The sequence below is a fragment of the Lygodium microphyllum genome, chromosome 5 (assembly GCF_053477565.2).
Source record: "Lygodium microphyllum isolate KBCC chromosome 5, Lygodium_microphyllum_v1.1.10, whole genome shotgun sequence".
Taxonomy (NCBI): Eukaryota; Viridiplantae; Streptophyta; class Polypodiopsida; order Schizaeales; family Lygodiaceae; genus Lygodium; species Lygodium microphyllum.
In genome coordinates, this window is record NC_141139.1 from 146,658,182 (window position 1) to 146,675,277 (window position 17,096).

General features: G+C 41.2%; 1 pseudogene; it reads right to left on the reverse strand.

Moving 5' to 3' along the window:
* Positions 1-6,427: 6,427 nt before the first annotated feature.
* On the reverse strand, positions 6,428-6,952 carry LOC148036500 (FHA domain-containing protein DDL pseudogene; annotated as a pseudogene).
* Positions 6,953-17,096: the final 10,144 nt, after the last annotated feature.

A 17,096-nucleotide genomic window follows, 5' to 3' on the forward strand; every position in this document is an offset into this window, starting at 1 on the left:
GATAGGTTCTGTTTGAGGTTGTGATTGGTTTTGATACCTTCTACATAGCCTCTGTTTTGTTCTAATTTTCTTCTGTATGAAGCATGGATTGATGATTGATGAAGGTTGAAATCTTTTGAAGGTTTATTGAATAGTTTTTTATAGTTTGGAATGGTTTTAGTATGAGTTGTGAGGATTTGATGTTCTCTAATGACCTTTTGTAACCCTCTGTAAATCTTCTCTAGAGCCTATGTCTTTGTTCTGTATCTGCTCTATTCTTGTTCAGTTCAGTTCTGTAGATCTTCTGTAAGTGTTCTGTGGAATGTATTTGTGACTTTGGGAAATTTTTATAACTTTTGGAAAGGATGAATCTAAGTTCAAAAGAGCTAAAACAAATGGAAGAAGCAGTTGCTGAAGACTGAAGAGAAGACTGAATTGACAGTGACATTAGTGAGCTATGAAGAGACACTATAGTGGCTCTCGTGCCTCTTCGCATCAGACATACCTCTTGGGAGGTGTATCCACAACCTGAGAAGGATTATTGAGATTCATTATTGAGTATTGTAGTAAGGAGATGATGTACTATTGAGAGAGAGAGAGAGAGAGAGAGAGAGAGAGAGAGAGAGAGAGAGAGAGCTAGAGATAGCCAATTCTATCAAAACAATGTAACTGTATATGAGAGATTGAGAGAGAAAACTATGAAGACATTGAAGTTGAATACTATGTGATTGATTTCCATTCAAAAATGGTGTATTATTTTGTGTTCTTTGTTCTATTGATGGATTCTATCAAGATGTTGAAGATTATGGTTGATTCTATCAAATCCGTGGGAAATACCTACTATGATGTTGCGTGAAGATTTGTTGTTTTCTTTGTTTTGGTCATCAAAATAATGAAATAAAAGCTTATCGATGTTACAAGATAGATTTTCTTGCAGTAGAATCCCCTTTTCCTTGATGTCTCTCTTGGAGCTTCATGTTTTTGGTGTGCAGTCGGGAAATCTTGCCATCAATAAGCATCAAAAGAGGTTGAAAATGAAGGAAATGGCATTGCCAAGAAGAGAAGAATTCAATGGATGCTTGTAAAGTTTCTTCTTCCACTAAAGAGTTGGAGATTCTCATTATCAAAACCACTTTTCACAAGAAGTTCATCCCACAATGGCAAAAACATATTACCATCATGATGCATGCTCTATGCGGTGGACTGTTTCCTCTTCCTGTTGAGGCAACAGAAACTTGCATCTTGGTGGCAAAGTGTTTGGGAACAAATTAAAGGACAGAAGCAGAGAGAATGACTATCTATGGAAGATTTGGTATTCATTGAGAAGTTTCCAGATATCATCAAGTGGGAGATCGTGAAGAAGCTTCAGGAGTCGTGGTCTGTGGAGGTTCATGAAAACAAGAAGGAAAAGAGTTGGGATTTGTTCGTGGATGCTCAACAGCAAGATACATGGGATACTTGGTGTTCTGAAAATCTTCTGTTTGTCCAATTAGAAATCCACTGGAAGTTGGTAGATAGAGTGTTCTTTACAACATACACTACTGAAACCATTAGAAGATGGCATTTTTATAATTATGGCACAACAATGATCCTAAGAAGAACGAGTTTTGATACTTTTAGAACGGAATATCTCCCCCTCTGTAGTGGTTTGAAAGACGAATTCAGAGATGTTGAAAAGAAGGAAGTAGAGGAGATGTTGGCCAGAGAATCCCCCAGAGACTGGAGCCCCTCTCTGATTCTATTCTATTGAGTACTGAACAAGTGGTTCGAGCCAAGCCCCTCATGAATGACGCAATCAAGAGGCAAGCGTTAGAACGAGTCCAGAGGTACATGAGAAGAGAGAAGGCAAAAATCAAGGCTGAGAACGAGCTCATAGTAGAAGACTCCTTTGATGCCCTAAAAGCACTCTTTACGAAAGTCCCCATGGTGACTCAAGGTCCCCTTCCTAGTCAAATTCGTCCTAGAAATATTGTTGACAGGCCATCAAATGTAGTCCCATTGCCAGTTTTTAAGGGAGAGTACAATGAAGACCCTGATCTTCATGTAGCAAAATTTATGGTAGCATGTGTGGCTAACAATGCCAGAACCCCTGAGCATTGGTTAGCAATATTCCCCACCACTTTCAAGGGCGTGGTGATCTGGGTTTCTATCAATATTAACTCAAGTGATGTAAGTTATGGGGTGAGTGACTGTTCTCTCATTCCATTTGAGTACCCGTGAGTTAAGTGACTATCTTTCGTCAAACAACGACACCTTCCCCGACAGGTTTAATCAACCAGCTACCTACCTGGGTATTGCTGCATGGTCTGTGCCATGCTGGCTAAAAGTTGGAGTGAGTCGTGGTACCTCCTACAGTCGACTCCAACCCTTCTGTAGCAGTGACAGTTCCTTCGACCATCCGTGAAACGGGTCAAGTGTTCCTAACCCTACTTTTTTGTTTGCAAGTGTATGTGATGTCTTAAGTGTGGGGACGCCAACGTCCCCACAAGCCTGTGGCCGTGTCGATCAATCTACCCTGCCCGATAAGGTTTTAAGTGTGGGGATGCGTCCCTACGTATCAATTCTGCATATCTTCATGGAAATATATCTATCCACCTCAAAATGTGGAAATTCATTTATGCTCTGAAGGGTCCCTTCCCCACTCCTCCGTTCTATTTCACCCTATCCCCGGGACTGTTCCTTGTCCGTTTGCCTTTATCCCTTTTTTTGCCATTTTTCCATGTGAATGCATCCAACCTTACAAGCCTATTTGTCCCTTCGAACTGTTCCTTTTTCCTTTTTACCAACCCCTGTTCTGACTGATGGTTCTTGAGTTATTAATTTTTGAAGCAATTCCCGTAAATTGGACGGTTTTCCATGTGAATGCACTTTTATTGCTTTAGAACTATGATTCAACGTGCCCGGCCTGACAACCCCCTTCTCCTTGATATTTTTTATTTTTACTCTGTGTCCTTCTGATGCGCGATTCATCCGCTATTCATTTTTGCGGGTTTTCGGAACCTTTTTGCGCGTATTTTTCACATTTTTCCCATGTGAACCCCTTCCAATTCCCCCAAACTGAGATTTGATGTGCTAGTCCCAACGGTTATATTTTTTTGGACATTTTTACTTTTTAATGTCCTCTATTCTGGTGCACGGATCATTCCATATTAATTTTCAAGTCCATTTTCAAGTACAATTTTTGGGTTTTTGTAAAGAATGGGATTGGAGGGTCTTACACGGGGTTAACACGAGGATAGCACATGCGAATACTCGGTTATAAAGATGGGGTATTTAAGGTGTACAAGGATCTGGTTAGGGTACCATTTTATGAATATACATCTATCATTTCACCTTCTTTGAGAGCGGAAATTTGGTGCTAGGAATTGCTTAAAAATAGCTAAAAATTATGAATATCAAGGGAAAAATATTCAATGTCAAAGGTGGCGGCTCGATCTAGGACGATTTTAAGCACCAAAGTGCTTTAAAGGTGCCCGAGCGACACTTGTTGATTTTTCATAATTTTTCAGATAGTCATGCGGGTTGACATGAGCTACTGGCCAATGCGTGATGCCAAGCCGGACGCCCAGGATTTTTCAGAGATCAATTCCGAGTCCGGACGGGAAAATGGCCAAGGAAACGATCAAGATGCGAAGATGTGGACATTAAAGTGGCCAAAGTGGGCATGACCCTTGGGAGCCCAAAATTAAAATGTGGCATGAAACTTTTGAGGAGAGAGATGAAGAAATCGTGAGGAGGAGATCACGCATGTTTTGCGCCGAAAAATGCGCCATCATGAGGGGAGATCAAGCATGCAGCCTGCAAACAACCTACCCAACAGACATTGGCCCTTGCTTCCCTCCTGAATGCTGACTCTATCGCCGTCCTACGCTCCTCAATTGATGGCTTGAATGCTGAGATATATAAATCTAGTCTTTCTCTCTCCTCCCTCTCTCTCTTCTAAGGGTAAATTCATGTGGGAAGAGAAATGAAGAAGAAAGAATGGTGGAGGCTTGTCCGGCATCGATCGGATTGCTCCACGGGCTGGAAATGGTGATTTGTGATCGTCATGAGCATGAAGTGCTGCTGATTTTCAGATTTGCAGCCATGGACATAAAACCCGAAACACGCAAATAAGTGGTAATTCAATTTTTCAAAGGAAATTTGAGATTTCATGGCTTTTGATTGATAAAGTGTTATTCATGTGGGCTAAAAATTGTTTGTGTTGCTGTTTTCCATGAGTCCTTGCTATTCATAATTAGAAAATCAGAAAAACATGTATCTTGTGGGTTAAAATAATACACTAGAACACGTAAAATATGGAAAATCAAGGGAAAATGATGTTTTTGGGTATAAAAATGAAGGAATAAATAGGAACACCAACTAAATTTTCATTTTTGTTGCAAGAAGAACTAGGGGCCATAGCCCATAACCTATTTTGAATTTTTAGTAATTAAATAATGCAAAAAATAAGGGAAAATACAAGGAAAATAGAGAAAAACCACTAAAAATAGGGAAAAAATGCATTTTGGGTGCGGAAAATTAATGAAAATTAAGAACAATGTTTGTGAATGTTTGTGGGGACTAAAGCATGAGGATTTGCCTCAGTTCAACCCCACCTTCTTGTTCTAGTGCGTCTTTTTCCGCTTTTTACACATAAAATGATGGCAAAATGCCTTATAAATCTATACAACAATGCAACATTTGATCGATGGGATAGAATGTGTTTAAATGCGGAGTAAAATGATGAAAAGATTGCTGGTTTTTGGTTGCATGCCATATAGGTCGGTGAATAATTATAAAATAAGGGCTTAGTAGCACGAGGGTTTCCTCGGTGCTAGGTTCGTACAGCGCCGCATAAGAACGGTAGTTGAAAATCATTGAAAGGATGTTTTCCACATAAGCACAATATTGATTTCATAATTGTTTGAGCACTTGGCATCCACAATATGCACAAATCATGGAAATATTTAAAGGTATCAGAAATACTGGATGCACAGCAATTGCTTTCAATAGGACCTTGACCCACGTTGAGTGAGAGACAGGACACCCTAAGCCATAGGCTAGTCGTGGGATCTAGGGGAAAGAGAAGTAAGGACAATGGTACATTCCTGTATAAAATTTAATGGTACTTTGAGTGGATTTTGTACGAAATGTTTATATGTTGAGCGACGCACCGAGGGGCCAATCCCCAAGGTGTAGGAGAGTCGCAGAGGGGTGGCGGCACTCAGCCGTTGGAGGACCCCCTAAGTCTGTGCTTCGTGCCATTAGGCAATATGTAAGGGACTCCCTCTGAGGAGTAGTGGGTGAGAGAAGAGTGGACTACAAACGACGTAATACAAACACAAGATATTTAGGAAGGCAAGGTATGTGTCATCAACGCTCCTGGCCGCGAGGCCGTGGGGTTGTTGAGCACGTGAGATAGAGGTCCGGCTAGTGCACGAGCCAGTGCCGGCCCGTTCTAGGTTCCATCATTCTTCACCTTCTTCCCTGTCCTTCCATGGCTGCCAACCATTTCTCTCTGCTCTTCTTGTCTTTCTCTCTCTACTCCTAGTCTTTCTTTCTCCTCGTCACCCTCTTTCTCTCTCTTTCTCTTCTCTCTACAATTCTTCTCTCTCTTCCTGTAGTCTTTATCTCTCTTATGCACTCTCTCTCTCATCTCCTCTCTTTCCTGTCTCCTTCATTACAGTTGGTATCAGAGTATAGGTTCTTAGTCCCAGTTAGTCCCTCATTTTACATAGTTACAACTTTCTAGTCACATGGAATTTTGAGTCACATGTACATAGGTACAGGGAGTAGTAGGGGAGTTTCCAAAGATCTCTAGACCACAATGCAGTCAAGAGCATTAATGGCAGCTTTCTTGAAGACCACACAGACCATGGCAGCCTTTCTTGGAGTCTTAAATGGAGCTTGGACCAAAAATGGAGGCAGACGGACAAGGATGGCAGCTCGTTTTGCAAGCTCAGGCCAATTTTGAAGGTAATTTGGTAAAAAGAGTGGTAACAACATTAGGAAAGGCTTAAGTCAGGGTTACTTTTGAAGAGAGGCCTTTCCTTTCCTCTTCCCAAGCTCTCTTTCAAGCTTCCATGGCAGACCTATGCCAGCAACTTCATTTTTTTGCCTTCAAGATCTTCATCTTCATGGAGCAATGGCTTGTGTAAGGGATCCTAAACGTCATATACAAGACGTAGAGCACCATTTTGGCAAGTTTCAAGCCACGTGAACAGTGAGCAAGACGTGGATCCCTTGTTGAGAAGAAGTTAGCAACTGCACCCTGGTCTCGCCTCGCTTGGCAATGAAATCCAAAAACTTCAATATCATCCTCGCTTGGCAATGAAGTCCAGAAACTTCAATATCATCCTCGTCCGTCTCATCGCCTCTTGACTCCACCTAATGATTCCTCCTGTTCCTTCCTCAGGTGGAGACTCATCACCATTTCTTTGTGTTTTGGAAGGACAAGCTTATGATGTCAAGTGCAAAGCCACCGTCTTGTCTTGGCTACCTGCAACGTTGAGATTCGTAAAGGATTGGAGTGCCGGCGAACATCTTCACCACAGTTCCTCGCCAAGAGGTTGCATGTAGAGGAGAAGTATGTTTCTGGGCCATTTGTGCTCCCAAGGTCCATCAAATATGGTTTGACTTCACTTGAGGTGGTACCATCCGCTGCTATTTTCTCAACAAGCCTGTATTGAACAATGGCATGTTGCTTACTACATGATGGATGATTAGTAGGAACATCAACAACTCTCCGCTCGCGCCCAAACAAATAGAAACTTAGCTGATGAATGTAAAGAGGTTCTCCCAGAGGCTCTCCATCCTTGAAAATGTACAATCGCCACCGTATGGTGGGCTTTCTTGCTTCTGGTGGCTTCGTGAAACACAAAGTCACACCCCTCACTTTGTTTGTTTCTGCTGCGAGTTTGCCAGAATATTCAAAAGATGGTTTTTCCTTCGATTTTTGATTTTCCTGAAGAGCAGCTTCAGTCGCATTCATCTTTGCTAATGAATCATCAGCATCATCAAACCAGTTTTCAGTGTCATGGTCTTTTACAGCCTCAGTCTTTTACAGTCTCATTCCGCATGGCAGTGGCAGCAGTCCTGGCCTTGATTGGTGAAGAAGACGTGTTTATCTTTCTTGGAGAGGGCTGAGTACGAGTTTCATGTTCACTGGTAAGAGGGCCACTCAAAGATCTGGGTAGAGGAGAAGGGGCAGGAAATTGAGACAGCCAAAATGCTACTTGGTTCTGATACGTTTGAAGTTTGTGTCCAGAACACTTGTGCATGCAAATTAGTATAGAGAATTTCTAAAAAATGCCTCATGTGTGGAGCAAGAGTGGGGTCATTAGGATTCAAATCCAAGCAAGCATTCTTGATCCACATCAGTTTCTTGCCTATGTCATTTGACAGGTCACAGCCAAGCTGCTGCACTAGAGACAAAATCACTCCTTGGCTCAAAGGAACTGGATTGTTCATAAAGAGTGTTCCAGGGTCTACCTGATTACATAACCAAGAGACTACTCCAACATTCTCAAGAAGACTACCATTTGAAGGTTTATAGGTCCCACAGGCAACACCCATACTTTCAACAAGTGCAAGCAGCTTCCTTTGCCCATCTGCCAAATCTCCCTTTAAGGATGCAGCCAGAGAAGATGCTGATGCCCATGCCTCCTGGAGTGTTGAGGAAGAGAGAGAGAAAGTATTAACAAAGGTACTGTGGAAATTATTGCACCGATGGAACTGATCCACAACGGTGAGAAAGTGGGTTCTTCTGAAGCTGCCCTTCTTTCCAAGCTTGGGATTCATCCCTTCTCGTATGGTCTAGTTGTACAGTCAGTTTATGAGAATGGTTCTGTTTTTGACCCCGCTGTTCTAGATCTTATGGAGGATGATCTCGTGGAGAATTTTGCATCTGGGGTTATTATGGTGGCTGCCTTGTCACTAGGGATAAGCTACCCAACTCTTCAATGGACTGTATGCAACGGGCATGCAAAGATGTATAGCTTATGTTCTGGGAGAATGCCACCATGGGCTTCTTCCTCTTGCCCAACTCTGATCTATTTTATTCCTTTGAGGGGAGACTTTGTGAGTTCATAAGTCAACTGTGATATGAATTTGGGCTTTTATTGGCATTAGTGGGGTCCTTCAGACATCCTATTATGCTTATTGGATTTTATATGGGATGCTTTGCAATGCTTGAGAGTTATATGGTTAGAGGAGTCCACTGTTGATCTTGATGCGGAACTTGACGTGCATACTCTGAAAGTACTATGGCATCCAATCCCTGCATGGTAAGCATGTTGATTGCTCAGCCAACAAGTGCTTAGCTTGGGGAGCTTGTTTGCTGCCACCAATTCTGCAGATTTGTAAATGCTAAGTGGAGAAAGCATTGGATGATAAGTCTAATTAACTCTTAACACATAGTGAATAGTGTGTTGTATAGAGTGAGCAACATATAATAGCAAACAGTAGTGTTGTGCAGATCTAATTTTCAGCGATAACACTAGGGTCTTTTGATACTCTGATGTGGCAAACAATATAGGTCAGTTGTCGGTGCTAAGCTAAATCACATATGGGCAATTTTGATAACCAAAGTATTGTACAATACGACTTTGGGCAACACCTAGGCTATGTATCTTGTCATGAGGGTGGATCATACTCCAATGGATTTGATCAGCAGTATGGCTATCATGGGCAGCATGATTACGCTTACAAGCACTCCTTTATGTAGCAACATAGATCTTATGCACGTCATGATCATGAACATGTATATGGTAGCTCATACAACATTGGTCAACAGCATGCATATGGAGATTCTTATGCAATGCAGGAGCGGCAAGCAAGTGATTATGACCGACATCATGCCGATACCTATGCTCGTGGACTTGCCAATCATCATACTTATGGTCTGCCTAGGATGCAAGGACACTGTTGTAGTCATATTGGACAGTCATCATGCAATCTTGGGCATCATGTTTATGGGCGACAATATGGCCAAGGTTTTGGTAGTAGGCAACAGCAAATAGATGTATTTGGGTAGCGGCATGAACATTTTTATGGCATGCATTCTAATAGAGATTATGGACAGCATGATCAATGCTGTGGGATCAATGATCAAAGGCAGCATGCTTATGACGGTTATGCGTGTGATGCGCAGCAGGGCTATTATCAACATATGCAGTATATGGACAGCATGAATATCATTATGAGCAGCAGTCACATTGGTATGACCATCCATATGGATAGCATGAGTATTATGGTCATGAACATGGACAGCTATCTGTTGTACATGGGCACCAAGATGACTATGAGCAACATGTCAGAACTATTATTGAGCTAACCGATGGTGATGAGCATGTGTGTAAATTGCTATCTAAAGCTAAACGCATTAGACACCTTACTAGTGATACAATACGAGAATTGCATGCTGCGGGCTTATACTATCGATGTGCTAAGCCAATATCTTGTAATCATCAAGCCACATGTAGGGCAAAGACTGCCAAAATACTCTTGGTATTAGAGTATTATGATGCAAAGGATGGAGAAGATCTTGTTGAAGACCATTTTGGTATGGGTCCACAACAAGAACTTTAGTTCAAGAAAGAAGATCATGGGCAGCATGTGGATTTGGATGATCATGACCCCACATGCGGGAGCCCTTTTAGTCCACAGACCTATAGTTTGAATGCTTGGACATCACTAAGAATGTAGGGTCCATGAATATGCAGCACTTAGGGGCTGATGCAGTAAACTTTTTAGCTTATGCAACCCCGTGTGTTGTTGACAACATCCAAGTGCAGACCGAGCTTAATCATATGATGCTTATGGCAGACTCGATGCAACAGCTAGTGGTTCTGATCATTCTAGCTTTACTTGTGGATGGTAACCCAATGCATGGAAAGGATAACCACTTTCCATTTGACCCTAGTGGCAGTGCAGAGATCCACGCTTGCATGGATGACTTGTATGTTGGTGATGCTTACCATGCGGGTTATCCATTTGATCTCGGGGGTTAAAGAAAAGCTCTATCTACATCAGCACTCCCCCTATGCAGTCCTCTCACCTTGATGCGGCAACCTTGGCTGAAGGACAACTCGATTTGGGCATGTTTTGCAGTAGATAGCCATCTATTTTCGAGCAATTTTGGGCGTGCATTAATTGCACCCATGCATGACCTACCTGGGTTGAAAGTACGCTCAACTAGCTTCGTTTTGACATGCGGAACGTCTCGTTTGGAGTTGCCCATGGCAAGTTATGATTAGTTTTCCACTGCAGGTCTGTTTGGGATAACATGCTGTATGGTGTTGTCCAGCTCTTCTTGTTTAGAATTGGTGCCTATCTTTGTACCAAGTTACCTTCTCCCCTCATGCTCACACTGCATACATGCTCATAGGCCACCGTTCCACAAGATTTCTCCATCCCCCCCCCCCCAAGCCATACCAATACGTCCTCTTTTTGTTTTTTAGGGAAAAAACCTTCAGAGTCGGGATGGAATGTAAAGAATGGGATTAGAGGGTCTTACACGGGGTTAACACAAGGATAGCACATGCAAATACTCGGTTACACGGATGGGGTATTTAAGGTGTACAAGGACGTAGTTAGGGTACCATTTTATGATTATACATCTGTCCTTTCACCTTCTTCACCTTCTTCCCTGTCCTTCCATGGCTGCCAGCCATTTCTCTCTCCTCTTCTTGTCTTTCTCTCTACTCCTAGTCTTTCTCTCTCCTCATCACCCTCTTTCTCTCTCTTTCTCCTCTCTACAATTCTTCTCTCTCTCTTCCTGCAGTCTTTATCTCTCTTCTCTACACTCTCTCTCCTGTCTCATTCATTACAGTTTTTCCCATGTGAACGCGTCCTCTCTCGATCGAAACCATGTGTTGACATGATAGATTTGTCGGGCACATTATTTGGCACATTTTTCCTTCTTTCTACCCTACATTCCGGTGAGCGAATTTTTCCATATTAATCCTCTGTATTTTTGGAGCCGTTTTTCGCGTTTTTTTCCATGTGAACACCCTGATTTTTCCTCGGAACCCGTGTCCCATTTTTTCTGTCATCTTCTCCTAGTCTCTCGGCACATTTGTCATTTTTACGATTTTTTAATCCAATGTCTAGTTTGTATTTTATTAATTTTTCTTTCCATTCACGTGTACCGCATCCCACGCCTCGCATGACTGCACACGTTTTTTAGTTTAAGTGCCTCGCATCGCCCTCGTGGCGTCTGCGACTCGCGTGTTGCCGTCCCCGCTTCATCAGGTTCCACCCTTGCAAATTTTTTTACCCCCGCCCCGCGTACGCACGCAAGACGGGGATGGGCCACTTTTCCCACCCTTTTCTCTCCTAATACATTTAAAAACAAACTCCAAATAAACTAAATAACAATTTTTTTAATTAAAAAAAACAAAACATGGATAAAAGAAAAGAAAAGAAAAAAACAAAAACAAAAACACGCAAACCACAACCCACACAACCCACCTAAACCAACCCAAATTACAACAACAAAATAATAATAATACTTAAATAAAACTAATAATAATAATAAAATACCAAACCAAAAGCAAAAAAGAAAAACAAAAAAGAACCCAAAAAAACCACCCAAATTCAAACCAATTTTTAAGAAAACAAACTCACACTAAACTATAAAAACAAAAATCAACACCTTAAACAAAAAAAGAAACAAAGAAAAAAAAACGAAAATATGAAGAAAAAAAAATCGTTACCATACCTGTTCGCGCATGCTTCCTCCACACGTCACAGCGCGCCCTTTCTCCATGTCGCACCTCCCTCGGCTACCTCTTCCGCCTCCCTGCATCCCTCTCTCGACTCCCTCTCCCCTCGCGTGCTTTCTCCTTGCGACTCCATCCTCTTCCTTCTTCCTCTCGCAACTCCCTCTCCCCTCGTGTGTTTCCTCCTTCGCCGCCTTCCTAACCTCCTCCCTCTCCTTTCGCGACGCCCGCCGCCCAGGTCCTCTTCTTCCTCCCCCGCAGATCCCCGCCTCCTCCTCCTCCCTTCTGCCGCAAAACCCCACCTCCTCCTCCTCCCTTCCGCCCGCAGAACCATGCCCCCTCCCCCTCCCTTCTGCCGCAACCTGCCGCCTCCACGCCTCCTCCTCCTCTCCTTTTTTTTTTGTTGCCCCATTTCCACCTAGGTTAGTCACTAACTTTTTAGTTCACTAACTTAATTAATTTCATAAACCTACTTACCTCCTTAATTTACTTACCCCAATTAACCTACTTAACTTAAGTTACTTACCCTCGCTTAACCTAGCTTAATTCACTTAATTTACTAACCTCACTTAACTAACTTAATTAACCTAACTAACCGAATTCACTTACATAACTTACCTAACCTACATACCTTAACTAACTAAACTAATTTAACTCACCTAACTTCCTTAACTCATTTAATTTACTTAACTCACCTAAGTTCCCTAACCTCACTTAGATCACCTAAATCACTAACCTCAACTAACCCCAGTTTCCTCCCGTTTTAGCCCCCTTACCTACCCCTATCCCACTCTACCCCCACCCTCCACACGCAACGCAGTCGTCCCGGTGTGCCTGCGCGTACAGGAGCTGCCCGCGGGTGTTCACGCGCGAGGATGCGCGGTTGGTCTTCTCCGTGCGGTGGTGTGTGCCATCTCTGAGCACACACAGATGTTCACACGCAGCCCGGGTATCTCTTTAGATTCATCACAAACCCGAGAAAAATACCTTTTAAAAATACCTAAAAACACTTAAAATATTAAAAATTTCATAAAAATTCAATTAAAAAACAAGAAAATTACTAAAAATTTCCTTCTTGAATTTGGTAATTTTTTGGTTGATCTTGGTGATTATAATATCTTTTTAAAATTCACTAAAAATTGAGAAAAAATCAAAATTAAATTAAAAAATCCATTAGTGCATTTGAATTCTTTTGGAATGTTTTAAAATAAAAATTATACAAAAAAATAAAAAAAACAAACAAAAGAGAAAAAAACATAAAATACAAAAATAAAAACACACCTAAATTAAAATTTTAAAAAAACTAATAACAATTTCACCCAACACTAATCAACATTGCCTAAACCAAATGTGATCCCCCTAATATTGCTTTGATATTTATTTATTTATTTTTTTAAATGAATGTGCTTTATTTTTTTAAGTTAGTTGTTTTTACTTTTTTGATTGGATTCCTTGCATTTGGGACTACTCAGTGCGCCCTCAGTCTCTTACATACACACCCCTACCAGATATCTATTTTTCGTGCTTTATTTATTTTTGTTCATCCCTTAACCACAAGTAATTGTTAAAATGAACTTTATTTACCTACTTTTTTCACGCGTGCTCGCGCTAAATATACATTTTTCTAATAACTTAAATCAACCCGACGTTCACTTTGCACGCGCTACATGCGCTTTAGAGGCACTTTAATTTTAAATAAAAATGAACCAGCCGTCACAAAAATGCACGCACTAACAAAGAAGAGCGCTTCAAACAAATTAAATTTTTAATCAATGAATATGCATTTAGAGACCTGAGTCTGGGGATCGCAGTCCGGGTTTCATTAAAAGCACCATTTCACATTAATAAACTATAACCAACAATTTAAAAATGAACCGATATTTTTTAATTAAGGTTTACAACCTAATAAAATTCCAACCATTGTTAATAATTTCTTAAAATGAACCCTTCACTAAAATCATTCCCCTCATTGCACTTTTTCCATTTTCAATAAATACGCTTCGTGGAATGGGCACATACTGACATTGTTTATAAAAGTTATGGTTATGTTCTGATTAGGTTTTTGAGGTATTATGGTTTGATTGTCTGATACGATTACGGGTGCGGTTTGTAGTTTTCTTTCTTTTTTGCTTGATACGGGATCTTGGGTGCCTGTTTGTTGCATATAGCATGAAGCTTTCAGTCGCATATGTGTAGGGGTCATGCCAAATTTTTTCTAGGATGTGAGTTATTTGGGATGGTCAATTGGTTAGTTATGTCTATGTGTGCTTATTTTGATCGATTTCTTTTTTATAGCTATTTTATTATTTTGCAGGCATTCTTTGTGTTTGTCTGTGTTTGTGGTGTGTGTGTGTGTATTCCATCTGAATGGCGCCTCAAGCTTCTCCTCCTGTTCAGTATGTCCCATTGATAAGTAGGGATTATTCTTTCCTACTACTGACTTTTGAGCCTATCGCGAAAGCAGGCATTGCATCTTTTGTGGCTGCTTCACTCCCTTTGATTCTAGACAATCTAGCCCTATGTGATGAGTTTCTTGCATCATACAGTAAGAAATCGGGCTTGGTTCATGGTACTTCCATGGTTTTGACACCTAGAGGATTAGGGAAGGCTTTGTCTCTTGCCTAGAAAGGAAAACCCTTTGTTACAGCCAGACAGTTATTCTCAAATGATGAGATTCTCAAGCTGTTTACAGAAGCAAGCCAAAGAGGTCCTTGATGTTAAGAAGGTGATTAACACTTGAGGCGTGTCTTTTTCAATTATCATTGATCCTCTCTGGAAGCTAGTCTGCCAATTTCTCCAAGACAGGTTTATGCTTGCGAAGACACCATCCCATTATCTGTCCAAGGAGCTCTTCATAGCTTCCAAGATGGTGTTAAAAGGAGTTGCCATTGACGAGAGTACTTACTTTCTTACGAAGATGGACCAACACTTTGTCAAAGTGACTAGAGGGAATGTTACCAATGTAACCAGTGGTTCATATTTATATGCTTTCTTGATATATTCAGGCCTTAAGAAGGGTGTGCTACCCCCTACTCCATCTGATCAAGTCCCTCCTTCAGAAGATTTAGAACCCATTGACATAGAGGAACTTGATTCCCCTCCTCCATTGGTCATTCAGTGGAAGCGCTTGAAGCGTGTAGCAGAGAAAGCTCCCCTAGTCATTCCTTCAGTAACAGTTCCCGCTACCTCTGGAAGTGACCTCCCTGCCTACCTCACATGCAACAACTTATTCAGGGCACATCGAGAGGGTTCTTTGGAAATACCAGTTCCTTCACTGAATAGTTTAGTGTTAAGGGATGCCATTCCTTTCCTTTGTAACGACATTGAGAGTTCTATTGAACTCTTAGTGATAGCTTGTGTTCAACAGTTATATGCTTCCTTCTATGAATAATTGATGCAATCCAAAGACTAGTTGCATAAGGCAACCACAGAGTTAGCCTCTGCTAAAGACACTCTTGCCAATCTTTTTAAGAAGATGGAGCATCATACACAAATGATTGATACCCAAAGAGAAGAAATATATTCTTTGAAAACTAAGTTAGCAGGAGCTCAGTCAGAGGTCACCAGAGTTTCGGAAGAGAAAGAGAAAATGTCCAAAGAAGCTCAAGAGTTTAAGACTCTTCTGGATACAAAACTGTCAGCTTTGCAGACTGCTCACAATACAGTGGAATCCCAAGCTTCCCAGATTAAATAGTTGAAGGACCAACTGGCACAGTCACGGTCCATCCCTCCAAGTCCCAGTGTCCCCATGATTCCTTCTATATCTCAACAAGACTTGGCAGTTCTCCAAAGATAGGCCACATTATGTCCATTTTTTCAAGCTAAAGTGAAAATATTGTAGTACAGGATGGATTTATTATGGTCTACATTTGAGCAATTTCAGGAGTATGTTCCTCCCGACCATTCCTTTTTTGTCCACTATCAGCTGTTACAGAAGTTGGCCTTCTATATGAAGCTCTCAACAATGGATCTCCCTCTTCCAGAGGATGGTTGGAGTGGGGCTTGGTCTTCTGATTTGCTGATAGAAGTTGTCCGTATGGTCTTTGAAGATTCTGTGAGACGACGGATACCATGTTGCTGTCTTATATGTATCTATGAGGTGATCTGTTAATTTCAAATGATGTAGATCTAGCTTGGTACGTGGGGGATGTCGTCTTACAAGCTGCCTTATATGTCAACCATTTGGAGTTGAGGATATATGACATGTTCCAGTGCTATTATTCTAAAATTGCTACTTGCCTTGACACTTCATGGCATTCAATGATTGATTTTGTAGTCCTGAACCAACGCCAGAATACAGCTTCTACATATGTGCAGAGCACTAACCAAGTGAGGGTGGATCTCCTAGATTATCTTTCCAAGAACCATCCATTTGATTCATCCTTCTTTGATGCCTACCATCGATGATCTGTTTTAGGTTCCTCTGTTCCTAGCTTATTGTACTACCAACAAATGGCCCATTGCTATGATGCTTATTTTTCCCTTTATAAATCCAACTCAACAGCTATCTTACCTCTCATTTTCCAACCTTAGGGTTTTCCTCAAATTCCAATCTTTACCTATTGTTCTTTCATTGAAGATCGAGTTTTTTCCCCTTCTCCGCCATGCCCTTCTCCATCTATCCATATACCTTCTACTTTTCTTGCTTATCAATTGATACCTTTCCTAACTGATTCACTTAAATTTTCAGCCACTCCTTCTTTAGCTTATTCCTCATTTTATGATTTTGCCTACCTATCTCTTCATCCTCTTTTACTTATTCCACTTCCATCTCCTGCCACTTCTATTTCTCAACCCCCTCAGTTGGTTAGTGGGTACAAAGGATTTGATCAGCAGATTTCGAGAAGAAGAGGATGGAGCTCAACTGATTCTCTCATGGAACCACATATTAATTGGCCATTAATTCCAGGGGACTGGATAACTGCTAGTCAAGCATACCAAAATTACCTCCATTTTTCTCAACAATATTCACAATCTCTAGATCCTTCAGTGAGATTGACAGCCCATTTTGCTTGGTACCTAGCATATATACATAGGCATTCCCATTCCAAAGATTTGTATGAATGTCAATGTGAACATTGATTCCCAACAGTTGGATGTCCTATATTTTCAAGCCCTTTGTCTACCTAGTAGATACCTTGTTTTGCTAGAATGGATGTGCTGCCTTCAATTCTTTAAGGCTCCTCCAAAATCCTTTGTAGTTGAGTCTTTATCCTTGGATCGCTTTCAAAATCATCAAGCCTTCAAGAGGGATCATCTTCATTGATACCCCTGAATTTATTTTTTGTGCTTCTTAATGAGACATTTTCTGGAGGTGCCATTCAGATAGTTGTGTTTGTGTGTGTGTGTTGCAATAATTTGTATGTGACGAGTTCGTGCTAGTTGAATAATTTATTCAAGAGTTCTCTTTTC